The sequence below is a fragment of the Lontra canadensis genome, unplaced genomic scaffold (assembly GCF_010015895.1).
Source record: "Lontra canadensis isolate GAN:19392208 unplaced genomic scaffold, GSC_riverotter_1.0 scaffold18, whole genome shotgun sequence".
NCBI lineage: Eukaryota > Metazoa > Chordata > Mammalia > Carnivora > Mustelidae > Lontra > Lontra canadensis.
The window spans coordinates 13,297,796-13,314,299 of record NW_022631012.1 but is presented as its reverse complement, the minus strand read 5'-3'; the positions used below and the strand labels follow the sequence as shown (position 1 = coordinate 13,314,299).

At 44.7% G+C, this 16,504-nt stretch overlaps 1 pseudogene; it reads right to left on the bottom strand.

Annotated features, from left to right (window-relative positions):
* Positions 1–9,363: 9,363 nt before the first annotated feature.
* On the bottom strand, positions 9,364–9,737 carry LOC116869039 (annotated as a pseudogene).
* Positions 9,738–16,504: the final 6,767 nt, after the last annotated feature.

The following is a 16,504-nucleotide window of genomic DNA, read 5'->3' as shown; positions in this document are numbered from 1 at the left end:
ATAATTGACAAATAAAAATTGTATGTGTGAAGGGTGTACAAAGCGATTATTTAATATATGTATATATTGAGAAATGATTACAATAAAATTAATTAATACATCAATCACCTCACATTGTTATTGTGTGTGTGTGTAGATACTTAATATCTACTCCCTTGACAAATTTCAATATTCGATACAATAATATTAACTATAGTTAACATACTGCAAACTCCAAATTTATTCATCTCATGACTGAAAGTTTGTATCCTTTGATCAACATCTCTCCCGTCCTCTTTCCCTCATTCCCTGGAAACTACCATTCTACTCTCTACTTCTGTGGTTTTTAGATTCCATATATAAATCAGAATATACAGTATGGGTCTTTCTGTGTCTGGCTCATTTCACTTAACATAATGTCTTCCAAGTTCATCCGTGTTGCCACAAATGGCGGGTTTTCTTCTTTTATATGACTGAATAATATTCTAGGAATTTCCCTTCTATTCCAAGTTTATTGAGTGTTTCTGTCATGAAAGAATGTTGGATTCATCAAAGACTTTCCCACAACTGTTGAGATTATTAAGTGTTTTTTGTCTATTTATTGGATTAATTTGGTGCATTACATTGATTGATTTTCATATATTGAGCCATATTCTTTTCATTCCTGGGATAAATCCCATTTGTTCACAGTGCAATCTTTTCATATGCTTGCTATATTTGGTTTTTAGTATTTTGTTGAAAGTTTTTGCATTTGTATTCATAAAGGACATTGGTCTATAGTTCTTTTGTTTCCTTTTTGTTTTTGTTTTGTTTTTGTGTTTTTTTTTTAAGATTTTATTTATTTGACAGAGAGAAAGAAAGATCACAAGTAGGCAGACAGGCAGGCAGAGAGAGAGGGGGAAGCAGGCTCCCTGCTGAGCAGAGAGCCTGATGCAGGGCTCAATCCCAGGACCCTGAGATCATGACCTGAGCCGAAGGCGAAGGTTTAACCCACTGAGCCACCCAGGCACCCCTGGGTAATCTTTACACCCAACAAGGGATTTGAACTCTGATTTCAACAACCCTGATTTCAAGAGTCGCATGCTCTACTGACTGAGCCAGCAAGGTCCTCTGGCCTGCAGTTTTCTTTACTTGTGAGGTCATTGTCTGGTTTTGGTACCTGGTTAACATCAGCTTCATAGAATAATTTGGGAAGTGTTCCTCTTCTGAGTTTGCTAAGAGTTTACAAAGAATTGATGGTAATTTTTTAAACATTGGTGAAATTCACCAATGAAGCCATCTGTGTCTGGGCTTTCCTTTGTGCAAAGATTTTTTTTTTTTAAGTATTATTTTAAGTAATCTCTACACCCACATGGTGCTTGAACTCACAATGCCAAGATGAAAAGTCACATACCTTTTTGACTGAGCCAGCCAGGCCCCCCTCTTCATGCAAAAGTTTTTAACTACTAATTCAATCTCTTGTTATAAGTCTTCTGTTCTATTTTTCTAAGATTTTATTTGGTTATTTGACAGAAAGAGAGAGAGAGAGAGAGAGAGAGCACAAGCAGGAGAGCAGCAGGCAGATGGAAAGAAGCAGGCTCCCGGAGAAGCAGGGAGCCCGATGTGGGGCTTGATCTTAACTGACTGAGCCACCCAGGCACCCCTAAGATTTTATTTAAAATTTTTTTTAAATTTTATTTTTAAGTAATCTCCACACCTAACTTGGGACTCGAACCCACAACCCTGAGATCAAGAGTTTCATGCTCTGCCAACTGGGCCAGCCAGGCACTCCTATTCCATTTCTTCTATTTCATCTTAAATCAGTTATCGGTGAAAGGAAATTTGGCATTATGAATCAAAATTTTATTTTTTAAAGATTTATTCATTTATTTGTCAGAGAGAGCGTGCAAGAGAGCACAAGCAGGGGGACTGGCAGGCAGAGGGAGAAGGAGAAGCAGGCTCCCCTCTGAGCAGGAAGCCCAACTCAGGGCTCGAACCCCAGGAGCCCGGGATCATGACCTGAGCTGAAGGCAGACGGTAACTGACTGAGCCACCTAGGCGCCCCTAACTCAAAATTTTAAATAAGCGTACCTTTCAATTTAGCTCTTCCAATCCAATAATTCATTTCCATTATATATTCCTATATAAAAAAAAAATCACCCCCAAATTTAGTTACATAAAAACAACAACTGTTTTATTATGTTCACAGAGTCTGCGGTTCAGGAATTTGAGTAAGGCGCCGTGGAGACTGATCGCCTCTGTGCCATAACGTCTAGGTCCTAATTCAGGAAAATCTAAAGAGTGGAGAGAGGGAAGTAACTCGAATGACAGAAGTCTGGAAACACCTGGAAGCTGATCTAGGATGACTTGGAGCCTGACTGGAGGACTTACATGTGGCCCTTCTCAGTGACTTGGGCTTCTCATAGCTCGGGAGATGGATTCCAAAACTCAGCCCCTCAAGAGGGAGCTGCTGAGACCAAGTGTTCCATAAAAACAAGATGGAACCCGCAGAACCTTTTATGATCCTTGTGTGACTTCTGCTATTGTCTATTATTTGAAGCGGTTAGCAGCTCCAAAGAACATGTGAAGTTGGAGATATTGTGGCAGATATTTTTAGAAAAAGCTGCCACACCTATCTTAGAGAAAACTTGTATTTGTTCATTAAAAAAAGCAACTGGCACAATCTTATTTGTAAAGTTTAAAAATGTGTACATATGTACAGATACAAACACAGAGAGAAGGAACTGGAAGGGAGTGGGATCTCTGTACCCGTTATCTCGGTGATGGGGATGAAGGAGATGGGGTAAACCTGGGCTTTCATATATTTCGATCTATAGTATTTAAATTGTTTGAATCTTTTACAATGAGAATTTTTTTTAAAAGATTTTATTTATTTATTTGACAGGCAGAGATCACAAGTAGGCAGAGAGGCAGGCAGAGAGAGAGGAGGAAGCAGTCTCCCTGCTGAGCAGAGAGCCCAATGCGGGGCTCGATCCCAGGACCCTGAGATCACGACCTGAGCCGAAGGCAGAGGCTTTAACCCACTGAGCCACCCAGGCGCCCCTACAATGAGAATTATTAATCTATTTTTTTGCACAACAAAATAGTAATGTTGAAAATAGTTAAAAGGGGCACCTGGGTGGCTCAGTGGTTTAAGCCTCTGCCTTCAGCTCAGGTCATGATTCCGGGGTCCTGGGATCAAGCCCCGCATCGGGCTCTCTGCTCAGCAGGGAGCCTGCTTCCCTTCCTCTCTCTCTGCCTGCCTCTCTGCCTACTTGTGATCTCTCTCTGTCAAATAAATAAATAAAAATCTTTAAAAAAATAAAAAAAATAGTTAAGAAAATACCAGTTTTCAACAAATGACATAATGTATGGATACCTTTGATTTATAAGACAAAAGAATAATGTAAGGCAGGATATATATTGTAGAGGCTGCTTTTAACTTGATCAAGGCAAAAGGACCCACACACAAAGTATCCACAGGCCTTAACCAACCAATAGGTTACTTAGAATCAGGCAGGTGTACCAAAAAACGGAAATTCCATATGTTCCCATACCTCCTCACCTTCCCTCTTTAAAAACAACCCCCACCTGCTGCCTCGTGGCAGACAGTCTTTGCTTTGCCATCCTGTTCACTGCTCCTGGCAGTGTATACACTATAAACTTCTATCACCTTTGTTCTGCCTTGGGTGAATTCTCTCACCATGCCACTGGCCTCCCCACATCATCACCCAGCATCTGACGGCCCCCATCTGATCAGGAGAAACGCTCCATGTACAACATAATAAAATGCCATTAACTAAGGCTCAGAGATTAAGAAACACAGGGGTGGAGTGTCTGGGTGGCTCAGTTGGTTAAGCCTCCGCCTTCAGCTCAGGTCCCAGCTCCTGGAGTCCTGGGACCCAGTGCAGCATCAGGCTCCCTACTTGTGGGAAACCTGCTTCTCCCTCTCCTCCCAGCTCAGTGCTCTCTCTCTCTCTCACTTTCAAATAATTAAAAAACAAAACAAAACAAAACAAAAAAACACAAGGGTTTCCAGAGAGATATGAAATATATAAAAGGAGACTTTCTAGAACCTACGATTCAAAGCTCTTTGTAAAGGCAGAGCGATGGCAGTTATCCCACGCTTGACGCTTACCAAATTTACAAATCTAGCAGTGGAGTAAATTTCACATGATGCAGGGAAACTAAGAATTTACAGTGGGTAATATCCATTTACAAATATTAGTTGCTAATCTGCATACAAAATGAAAATCCCAAGTTTTGCTGTTTAGGAGAAAGTACCAAGCGTTTTTTGTTGGTTGGTTTAAACAAAATCTGAGGGATCCTTTCCATGCTCGCTTTTCTCTCCTTCAGTATTCTGTGGCTGTGATTTTGGCTTCCGGCAATGGCAGGATAACTTCTTCCAAACAAACTCTCTTACTAAGAATAACTAGAAAATCTGAACAAAATGTAAAATACATGAGCTTGCAAACACTGAGGAGTTACCAAGGCGGTGATGACTTGTGGGGCCAGTATCCTTGAGAAAAGGAAACGGGGATGCAAGGAAGCAACGCAGCAAAGTACTGGGGAATTGACCAAGAGTGGCTGAAAGGTTGAGCAGAATTTTAGGCAGCAGCATGGGGTGGAGGGAAAAATGGTGCCGGAAGCCTGCCAAGGAGGACCCCAGGTTTTTCACTTGGGGTCCTGTGGCAGACCCCATTGGAGCCCTGCCCATTTCCCTCAGGTCTTCCCATTACAGTAACTGGAGGTTAACTTCCAGGGGCCAGTATCTCATCTGCATTTCTTTTTCCGAAGTCTTCCTTTGGCTGGCACAGCCCACGCTGCGTTTGGCAGGCTGAGGGGCCAAGAACTCATTCTCTCCAGCCCAGCAGTCCTCGACATTGCCCCTGGGGGAGAGCATTCCTCGGCTCTTCTGCCCTGGCTCCCAGAGTTCCGCAGAGCCATTAAGCTCCAGGTACCCCCAACAGGAACTTCCTTGATAACGCGTCTGTCTTGGAGGTCAACTTTTTCCCTCGCCCTTCTTTCCTCTCTGATGGGTGTTTTTCTGGAATCACCTCCCAAATAATCTACTTGCGTTTGAAATCACGTTTCAGGGGGCGCCTGGGTGACTCAGTGGGTTAAAGCCTCTGCCTTCAACTCAGGTCATGATCCCAGAGTCCTGGGATCGAGTCCCGCATCAGGTTCTCTGCTCAGCGGGGACCCTGCCTCTCTGCCTACTTGTGATCTCTTTCTGTCAAATAAATAAAATCTTTAAAAAAGAACGAAAGAAAGAAATCACGTTTCAGAGCTTCTGCTTCTGGAAAAACTACCAACTAAAGCATTTGGGCCGCGAACTGGTCCTACAGACTGGGGTTCCCAAGATGGGACTCTGGGTGGGGTCGCTCCCTGACCGGCCGGTTCGCAAGGGCCACGTGTGGGGGGAGCAGATCGCCCCGGGAACGCGGTGGCACCGCCGCTGAGACGCCCAGTCGTGAACGGAGCGAGGATGCAGGTGGCGGGAGACGTGCGGGCTTCCACGGCGCCGCGGGCGCTGGCGAGAGGGCGACGGAAGCCGGAGAGACCCGGGCTCGGTCTTGCTAAGTGCGGTGCGTGGGCCCGGCTGTGACTTCGGGGAGCCGCGCGGGAGCCTGCGGGAGTCCCGGGACCGAGCCGTGGCCGCCGCTGCGCACCCGGGCTCCGCCGGCCCCCGGGGCCGGGGCTGCGGTAGATCCGAGTCGGCTCCTCTCGGCTACAGGAGCCCAGACGGGAGGACGGGCAGGGCCGGGAGGACGCGGGAAGTCCTTGGCAGCGGCCCGAACCCGTTCCGCCGCGAGGATTTCTTCCTCCCTCGCCCGGAGCCGGCGCGGCGCGCCCGAAGCGCCTCTGGTGAAGCAGAGGAAGGAGTGAGGAGTCGTCGCGGGCCTTAGACGTCTGCTCCGGGCAAGTCCCCCCATGACTGCACTTCGGGCCCGGTCCCTCCTCGGTCATCCTGGCTGTTGAGTCCCTTTGAAGCATGTGTTCTTTTGTTTTATTTAACTTTTTTTTTTTTTTTTTTTAACTTGAGAGCGTGTGTGTGCGGGCACGAGCGGGGGAGGGGGTGCGGAGGGAGAGGCACGAGCGGCCCGTGCTGAGCTCGGCGCCCGCCCAGCCCGAGAGCACGGCCTGAGCCGAAACCCGGAGTCGATCCTTCACTGACTGAGCCGCGGCTGCACCGACTCCGGGTTTGCGTAAGTCATTTGTTCAGGTTTGCGCCGTGAAGAGGACGAAACGCCTCCCGTCCACAGGAGCCTGTGTGGAGCCATGACACAGTTAAAGGTACTGCAGCGCCCCCTGATCAGGAGCACAACCAGGGGAGGTCTGCGGGAGTCAAGACCGATTAAACCCCCTTAAAGATTTTATTTATTTATCAGAGAGAGCGAGAACACAAGCAGGGGGAGCAGGAGAGGGAGAAGCAGACTCCCTGCTGAGCAGGGAGCCCGACGCGGGACTCGATCCCAGGATCCCCGAGATCACGACCCCAGCGGAAGGCAGTCGCGCAACCGACTGAGCCGCGCAGGCGCCCTCGAGGTTGCTTGATGGCTGAGTGAAGCCAGCGCCGTGCATAGACACAGCTTGTGCGTGTGCCCTCGGCGCGTGCCCAGGACCCAGAGCGGAGTCGCGGCGGTTGTCACTGTGAAGGCCCCGCGGGAGAGGAGGGACGGGGGTGAACGGGAGGCCCGGGAAGCCCGGGAAGCCACCCGCCGGGATCCCTGCTGCCCGGGGAGCGCGCGCGCGTGTGCAGGGTGGGGAGTGCCCGCCCCTCCCAGGGGCTCCGAGGAGGAGACTGGCTGACTGTGACTAAGAAGAAAATGATTTTCATTTAACACCACCTGGCCTAAGTATCCGTTAAGCTCGGAATGGCTCTCTCGGATTTCTTCCTTCCATCGGGTTGTCTGCAAACAACAGGTTTGGGTTTGGATCTCTTTGGTCTGGGAAGCTGTTTGTCTGGTTCAGTGGGTGAGCCCCCCGCCCCCCCCCCCCGCCTTTTGGGGAAGAACAAATACTAACAAATCCGGGCTCGGTTACAGATTCGCTTCTTCTGTGTCCTTTCTGAACTTTTGACTGGGAAGATGGGGGATACTCCCGTTCCCAGATAAAGTCCGTTAGGACAGATTTTGAATAAATGGGGCAGAGAAAGAGCAGGAGGGAAAGGCAGGAGCTGGACGTAAAGAAATGTGAGTCCAAACTTAAAATGGACCTCAGCGGGGCGCCTGGGTCGCTCGGTGGGTTAAAGCCTCTGCCTTTGGCTGGGGTCATGATCCCAGGGTCCTGAGATCCAGCCCCGCATCGCATCGGGCTCTCTGCTCTGCGGGGAGCCTGCTTCCCCCTCTCTCTCTGACTGCCTCTCTGCCTACTTGTGATCTCTGTCTGTCAAATAAAGAAATAAAATCTTTTTTTTTTTTTAATGGACCTCAGCCTTGCAGGTGGCACACCAGCCTCCTCTGCCCTCGCCCCCCCCCCCCCCCCCCCCCCTTGCAGGTACCACCAGCCGCCCCCATACCATCCTCAGGGCTGGCGATGCCAGCAGCTCCTGCTCCTTACCCTCATACCCCCAGCTGCTGGGCCACCTCCTCACGAGGTTCAAACTGCAGCATCTCCCAAATCAGCAGGGGCCCCAAGAGCTCCCCTGGACTTCGACCACCCACTTCAGATTTCCCCACAGGAGCCCCAAGTCAAATGGATGGTGGGAAAGAAACGGACTTTTAGCGGACACAGGTGCAACATGTTCAGTGGTAATGTGATTTAAATTTGTTGGTTTCTTTAAACCAGACACGTCTTTAGAGCTACCAGCATTAAATGTGAAACTTTTATTTTACCAAGGCTTACTAAAGGTCAAAGAAATTCATGTCATTTCTGTAGCAACTTGTCAGCAAAAAGAGGACATAGGGGCACCTGGGCGGCTCAGTGGGTTAAGCCTCTGCCTTCGGATCAGGTCATGATCTCAGGGTCCTGGGATCGAGCCCCACATTGAGCTCTCTGCTCAGCGGAGAGCCTGCTTCACCCCTCTCTCTGCCTGTCTCTCTGCCTACTTGTGATCTCTCTCTCTGTCAAATAAATAAATAAAATCTTAAAAAAAAACATTTCTAGGAATTATGAAATAAATTCATAAATTTCCAATCTAAAGAATTCTGATGTGGGGCGCCTGGGTGGCTCAGTCGTGAAGCATCTACCTTCAGCTCAGGTCATGGTCCCGGGGCCCTGGGTTTGAGCCGCTCTTGGGGCTCCCTGCTCAGTGGGAAGCCTGCTTCTCCCTCTCCCATTCCCCTGCTTGTGTTCCCTCTCTTGCTGTGTCTCTTGTCAAATAAATAAATAAAATCTTTAAAAAACTCTGGGGTAACAGAGAGTTTACAATTGTTTAACTACTTACTGTTTTCACTGGAAACTAAGATCACATTCATTCGCTCATTTCATTCCAGTATCGTTAATAACAGTGTTATATTAGTTTCAGGTGTACGATATAGTGAGCCAGTAATTCTGTATGTTACTCGTTACTCAGTGCTCAATATAGTAAGTGTACTCTTAATCCCCTTCACCTGCTTCACACATCCCCCCCCACCCACCTCCCCTCTGGTAACCCTCAGTTCTCTTTATTTAAGAATCGGGGCGCGGGCGGGGGTGGGGGGTGCTGCGCCTGGTGACTTAGTCGTTAAGCATCTGCCTTTGGCTCAGGTCATGATCCCAGGGTCCTGGGATCCAGCTCCGCTTCGGGCTCCCTGCTAGGCAGGGAAGGCTGCTTCTCCCTCTCCCACTCTCTGTTCCCTCTCTTGCTGTCTCTCTCTCTGTCAAATAAATAAATAAATCTTTTTTTAAAAAGTGAATCTGGGATTTTGGTTTTTGTTTGTCTCTTTTTTCCTTTGTTTTGTTTTATTTCTTAAATTTCACATATGAGTGAAATCACATGGTGTTTGTCCTTCTCTGACTGACTTATTTCATTTAGCCCTAGTACCCTCTAGATCCATCCATGTTGTTGAAGATGGCAAGATTTCAGTCTTTTTACTTATTTTTATTTTTTTAATGAGGAGGGATCCTGATGGAAGGCTCGATCCCCGGACCCTGGGATCATGACCTGAGCTGAAGGCAGACGCTTAACAACTGAACCACCCAGGTACTGCAAGATTTTATTCTTCTTAATAGCTGGGTAATATTCCACTGTATATATACACTACGTTTTCTTTATCCATTTATTTATTAATAGACACGAGCTGCTTTCATATCTTGGCTATGGTAAATAATGTTGCAATAAAAATAAGGGTGCATGTAGTCTTTTGAATTAGTGTTTCTGTTTTCTTTGGGTAAATATCCAATAGTGTAATTACTGGGTTAAATGGTAATTCTGTTTTTAATTATTTTTTTTTTTTTCAGTTTTATACCTTTATTTCACAATTAGTACTCATCCACAGTAACTGTCTGTAGAATTTGGAAAGTGGTGACAGGTACATAGGTAACCAGCATGTAGAGCTTGTCTGGGGAATCTTCATTCTCGTTAACGTTTTCTGGACAACTGCGCACGGATAGGGTATGGAACATTCCTTATTCTTTTGGCCCAGACAGCTTTGTTGCTCCTGGTGTCAGTGCGCTCATCTGGAGTTCACATCTCCTTCATGGCAAATTTCTGGATCTGAGTGCCCCAGGGGCACACTTCTGAAACCCACTCCATGGATGCGCTTGGGAACGTTGATGGTGTGTTCTCTGGTCACTACGGCGTTGATGGCAGAATGGCCTTTCTTCTACTCATCACCCTTCTTTGCCAGAGCCATTCTGCTGGGCCCTGGTTGGAAAGACTATTTTTAATTTTTTGAGGGACCTCCATATTGTTTTCCATAATGGCTGCACTGGTTTGCATTCCCACTGATAGCGCACAAGGATTTCTTTTTCTCCACATCCACACCAATACTTGCTGTTTTTTGTATTGTTGATTTTAGCCATTCTGACAGGTGTGAGGTGATATCTCATTATGGTTTTGATTTGCATTTCCCTGATGAAGAGTGATGTTGAGATTTTTTTCATGTGTCTGTTGGCCATCTGTATGTCTTCTTTGGAGAAATGTCTATTCATGTCTTCTGCCCATTTTTTTTTCTTCTGCCCATTTTTAATTGGGTTGTTTTTTGGTGTTGAGTTGTATAACATTTTGGATATTAACCCCTTATCAGATAATGTCATTTGCAAATATCTTCTTCCATTCCGTGGGTTCTCTTTTTGTTTTGTTGATGGTTTCTTTCACCTTGCAAAAGCTTTTTATTTTAGTATAGTCCAATAGTTTAATTTTGCTTTTGTTTCCCTTACAAAAAGAGACACATCTAGAAAAATATTTCTATGGCTGATGTCAAAGAGATTACTGCCTGTTTTCTTCTAGGAATTTTATGGTTTCAGGTCTCTCCTGTGGGTTTTTAATCCATTTTGAGTTTATTTTTGTGTATGATATAAGAAAGTGGTCCAGTTTCATTCTTTTGCATGTAGCTGTCCAGTTTTCCCAAAACCAGTTATTGGAGAAACCATCTTTCTCACATTGTATTTCCTGCCTCATTTGTTGAAAATTAATTGACCTTTTAATTGTAGGCTCATTTCTGGGCTATTCTGTTCTTTTGATCTATGTGTCTACTTTTGTGCCAATACCATATCGTTTTGATTACTACACTGATGTGTATTTTGAAATCTGGGATTGTGATACCTCCAGTTTCGTACTTCTGTTTCAAGATTGTTTTGACTATTTGGGGACTTTTATGGTTTCATATAAATTTGAGTGTTATTTGTTCTCTTTTTATGAAAAATGCTACTGGTATTTTGATAGGGCTTGCATTATACCTGTAGATTGCTTTGGATTGTATGGCCATTTTATCAATATTTGTTCTCCCCATCCATGAACAAAGAATATCTTTCCATTGTTTGTGTCATCTTCGATTTCTTTCATCAATGTCTTATAGTTTTTAAGGGTATTTTACTTCCTTGTTTAAGTTTATTCCTAGGTATTTTATTGTTTTGGGTACAATTGTAAATGAGATTTGTTTTTGACCTATTTGTTTCTTTTTTATGTTTTGATTTTTGAGTAATCTCTACACCCAACACGGGGCTCAAACTCATGACCCCAAAATCAAGAGTTGCGGGATTCAGGGGCACCTGGGTGGTTCAGTCAGTCAAACATCTGATGCTTGATTTTGGTTCAGGTCATGATCTCAGCGTCATGAGACTGAGCCCTATGTAGGGGCTCTGTGCTCAGCAGGGAGTCTGCTTGAGATTCTCTCTCCCTCTCCTTCTGCCTCTCCCTGCTGTGTTCACACTCCCTCTCTTTCAAAATAAATAAATAAATCTTTAAAAAAAAAAAAAGTCACATTCTCCACTGACTGAGTCAGCTAGGTACCCTAAGATTGTTTTCTTAATTTCTGCTTCTGCTACTTCATTATTAGTGTATAGAAATGCAACAGATTTCTGTATATTGATTTTGTATCTTGAGACTTTACTGAGTTCATTTGTCAGTTCTAGTAGTTTTTTTTTATGGAGTCTTTAGGGTTTTCTACATGTGTTACTATGTTATCTGCAAATAGTTTTACTTCTTCCTAACCAATTTGGATGCCTCTTATTTCTTTTTCTTATCTGATTGCTGTGGCTATGATATCCAGTACTATGTTGAATAAAAGTGGTGAGAGTGGACATCCTTGTCTTGTTCCAGATCTTAGAGGAAAAGCTCTGTTTTTCACCTTTGGGTACGATGTTAGCTATGTGTTTTTCATATATGGCGTTTATCATGTTGAGGTATGTTTCCTCTGAACCTATGTTGTTGGAAGTTGGAGACTAAGACTTATAAAAGTAAAAGTTCTAATAAATGTAAGTAAGACTGCTAGAAAATAAGGAAAGAAACTTTGTATGCAAGGAAAGTAAGATAAGTCTTTTTATAAGAAAGGTATGAGGAGGGGTGCCTGGGCGGCTCAGTGGGTTAAGCCTCTGCCTTCAGCTCAGGTCATGATCTCAGGGTCCTCGAATCGAACCCCACATCGGGCTCTCTGCCCAGCAGGGAGCCTGCTTCCCTCTCTCTCTGCCTACTTGTGATTTCTCTCTCCATCAAATAAATAAATAAATAAATAAAATCTTTAAACGAAAAAGAAAGGTGTGAGGAATAGGAATACATTTTTGTTGAAGGAAAGGAAAGTAATTTTTTCCTAAAATGAGATTGGTTGTTTAGAGAGAGAAGGCTTAAGACAAAATCTGAATGAAAAAGAAAGTTGTAGGTTTTGAAGGAAACCTTTGGAAAATAATTTTAATGCATGGTCAGGGCTAAGACTGGAATGAAGTACATAACCTTCTGTAGTTGCCTTTAGAATCTCTTACTGCCACTTTGGTAAAATAGATAATTCAATTTAAGCACATTCTTTAAAACCTTCTGAGGTTTTTGTTTGTTTGTTTTTTAAAAGATTTTATTTATTTATTTGACAGAGATTACACGTAGACAGAGAGGCAGGCAGAGAGAGAGGAAGGGAAGTAGGCTCCCTGCTGAGCAGAGGGCCCAGTGATGCGGGGCTCCATCCCAGGACCCTGAGATCATGACCTGAGCCGAAGGCAGAGGCTTTAACCCACTGAGCCACCCAGGCACCCTGAAACGTTCTGAGGTTTTTAACAGATTTCCCAAGACTTGAATTCTAAATGAAGTCTTTTTAACTAACTAGGCTTGTTTATTTGGTGTGTTAAGTTATGGGGGAAGCATTATCAAACATATGATGATAAAATTTCTTAGGTTATATTGCATGGGTAAATGCTATAAATGTTCTAGAAAATTTATTAAATTCCTAAAATTGGGCCCTGGTTACAGCACCATTTAAAGAGAAACTCTTCTCTTGCAGTGAGTTTGCTAAAAAAAATCCTACGCTGTACCTGACTGTGAGAGTAGTAGAGTCTAAAGAAAGCTACATTTATAGCCCTTCAATGCTAAAATCTGGACCCTGGTAAGAGAGTGGGGCTCTCTGATCTGGGATGGGATATACTTGAGAATCTTGAACCTCCAGATTCCCTGAACCCTCTGACATGGTTGAAATTACCCACTCCCCACACCCCTTGCAAGAAGGTAATGTCTCCAGTTCTCCGGATGGCCATGAAAAACCTTCACATAAAGCAGATGCCTCACAAAATGATTTATTTCCTCCTGAAGATCCGTCCTTGCCTGTCCACATTGCTTCTAGATTATAATCAGGATTTTCATCAAATCCTATGACTGCTTTGGGAGGAAAGGTATTTACCAAAAGTGTCACAAGATCTGGCTAGTATAGAGAGGAGGAACTGGAAGGGCATGACTAGAATTGAACTTGGAGGTGTTGGACCAGGGATGGGGAGAATGACTTAACACAAGGCTAGGTAAGGGAAAATTTGTTGATATGGGGGAATTTTCCCTTGGCTGAGGACTTAATTCCAAGGGCACCTGAAACTTGAACTGTATGCTGCTGAGATCATAACTTGAAACTCAGAGAAACTAATGGCCTACAATAAAATAAGGAGGATATGCTGGAATTGTCTTGACAGAATATTGAGGAAAAGGCCCGAGTTCTCAGAGTGATAATAATAGGCTAAAATGAATTTATGATGTTAGATGAGAGAATCCATCAGCTAACCATGCTCCACAGGAGCCACAGGACACTCTCACTAAATCAATAAGGAACAGGACACCCAGCATCACTGAGAAGCTTAGAGGTAGGTCTCTCCTATCCGCTAGGATTATCACTGGGGGGTGTTACTAAAGAACTGGGTTTTTAGCATCAGTTGGAATAAATGGATTCCAGAATAGTAGAGGTCAAGGTCCAGTATTTCATCATCAGAGGTGAGGTGGATGTAATTTGTCAGCAAATTCAAGTTGGCAACTAGGGGAGCCTAGTTGCCAACAGATCCCTTCAGGGGATCTGTGATAGCTATGTCACCCCTCCTAGTGTTGAGATAGCATTTAAGAGTGTTGCTTGATGTATATAAAGACCAAAAAAGTTCAAGAAAAAAAGAGCAGAAGGCTGATGTCAGCTACTATGGTAAAAAAATCACAGTGTATTTCCAGTTGCCAGATTTGAGTTGGTTCTCAGACTGACAATTCATAGATTGAAGGGAAGGCTGGGTTCCCTTAAGGAAGACTCCTTCAACACTTCAGCAAGTGTATACAGTGCGTCTTTCTTTGCTTTCCCCAAAGGCCATTACTATAGTAAATGTAAGCTGGGGAAATTGGGGGATATCAAGCTCTTTTGAGGGCCTTTTGAGTCAGGGTCTGCTATAAGACTGGGGGCATATGTCCCTCAAAATTTATATGTTGAAACTCTGATCCCAGTGTGGTGTTATTTAAGAGATAGGGCCTTGTAGGAGGTAATTAGGAGCCTTCATGATGGGATCGGTGCCCTTTGAAGAAGATACCAGAGAGCTTGCTCCTTCTCAGTCTCTCTCTCTCTCTCTCTGACATGTGAGGATGCAGCAAGGTCTGAAAACCAGGAAAAAGGTTTTCACCAGGAACCGAATTAATCAGCACCCTAAGTCTGGACTTCCCAGTCTTCAAAATTGCAAGGAAAAAATATTACTTAAGCCACCCAGTCAATGGTATTTTTGTTATAACAGCCCCAAAATAAGACAGGGTCTGAACTGGTATTTATTCTAGGGGAAACCGAAATAACCATCATGGCCTTCCTGTTAGAGTCAAGTCCGGATGGTAAATGGAGTCCTGACCCAAGTCTGTCTCACAGGGAGTCCGATGGGTCCCAAGGTCTTACTCTACAGTCATGTCCCCATTCTTTGAAATAAGAATGGACAGTTTAGCAGTTGACGAATTCCTAACATTGATTCCCCAGCTGCAGTATAAGAGATATTGAAGTAGCAAAGGCCGAGTGGAAGCCCCTAAAACTGCTTCCCACCCCAACCAAGATCATAAATCAGAAGCAATTCTGCATCTCCCGTAGAGTATTAAAGACCCATGAATGATAACTTCAAGGTCTTTAAAAATGTGGGGATGGTTTTATTTCCCATTTAACTCACCCATCTGGCATCTACAAAAATAAGATGGTAGATAACAATGGGTTACCCTCGATTTAACCAAGTGGTAGCCCCAATTTTAGCTGCTGTGTCAGGTTTAGTATCTACTAGATCGGATCAACACAGTCTATGAAACAGTATGCAAAACAGAAAAGAAACAGAATGCGGCTAGTGATTTGGCTGGTGCAGTGTTTCTAATCACGTAAGACAGAGGATGAGGACAGAAGCATGTCACATTTACATGGAATGGCCAGCAATTCCTCCTCACGGTCTTGTCCCAAAGCCATATTAGCTCTCCTACTCTCTGCCACAGGATCTGCACACTCCACAGAACATTATGCCAGTCCATTTGATCAATGACCTCATTTAAATCCAACCTGGGGAAGTGGCAGGTATGCTGACTGTTCTGGAAACACACCTGTAAGTCAGAGGATGAGAAGTAAATCCTCAGAGATCGAGTCTGCCATATCAGTGAAATTTTCAGGAAGAGGACCTGCCAGTACATTCTCTGCCAAGTAGTGAACCCACTGTACCTTCTACCAGTGAAAGAGAGGAGCAGTGCTTGGTAGGCCTCTTTATGCTTTTGGAAATAGCATATCCCACTTAGAAATACTGTTCTTACTCACTTATCAGGTAACTGGGAAGGCTCTCAATTTTGAGCGAGGCCCAGTGCAAGACCAAGCAATGCAGCAAGTCACACTGTGGTACATACAGCCCTGCCTCTTGGGTCCGGGAATATTGCGTGGTACTGGAAGTTTCCATGTAGAGACGGATGTTGTGGGAAAGCCTCCAAAGAAGTACAGCTGCGCAGATCTCTCAGATTCTGCTGGAAGGCTGTGCTGTCTGTAGTGGAGATCTGTTCACCATTTGAAAATAGCTTCTGGCATGCAGCTAACCCTGACCGTGAGACATCAAGTGAGTTTGTGACTCGAGCTGCCCACTCTAATCCGAGTATCCTCAGACATTCCTGCCCACCAGGCGCGCATGCGCGTGCGCGCACACACACACACACACACACACACACAGCCTCCTGTGAGATGTCTGATATAGGGTGGCTGACACATCTGTGCCTTCTCCATCTTTCTCTTTTCTCTAGGAGGAAGAAGGGAGAGAGTCTCTAGGTTGGCTTTTCTTGTTGTTGTTGTTGTTGTTGTTGTTGTTTTAGATTATTTATTTATTTATTTGACAGACAGAGATCACAAGTAGGCAGAGAAGCAGGCAGAGAGAGATAGAAGGAAACAGACTCTCTGCTGAGCAGAGAGCCTGATGCGGGGCTCGATCCCAGGACCTGGGATCATGACCTGAGCCAAAGGCAGAGGCTTAACCCACTGAGCCACCCAGGCGCCCCTTCTTGTTGTTTTTAAGTAGGCTCTACACCTAATGTGGGGCTTGAACTCACCACCCCAAGATCAAGAGTCTCATGTTCTACTAACTAAGCCGGGCAGGCACCCTGAGGGTCTCTAGGTTTTATTACTCTAAGAATATAAGCAAATGGCCCCAGGGCCAATGAACCTTTGAAATTTCTGGAGTAGTTCACTTTCTCTGA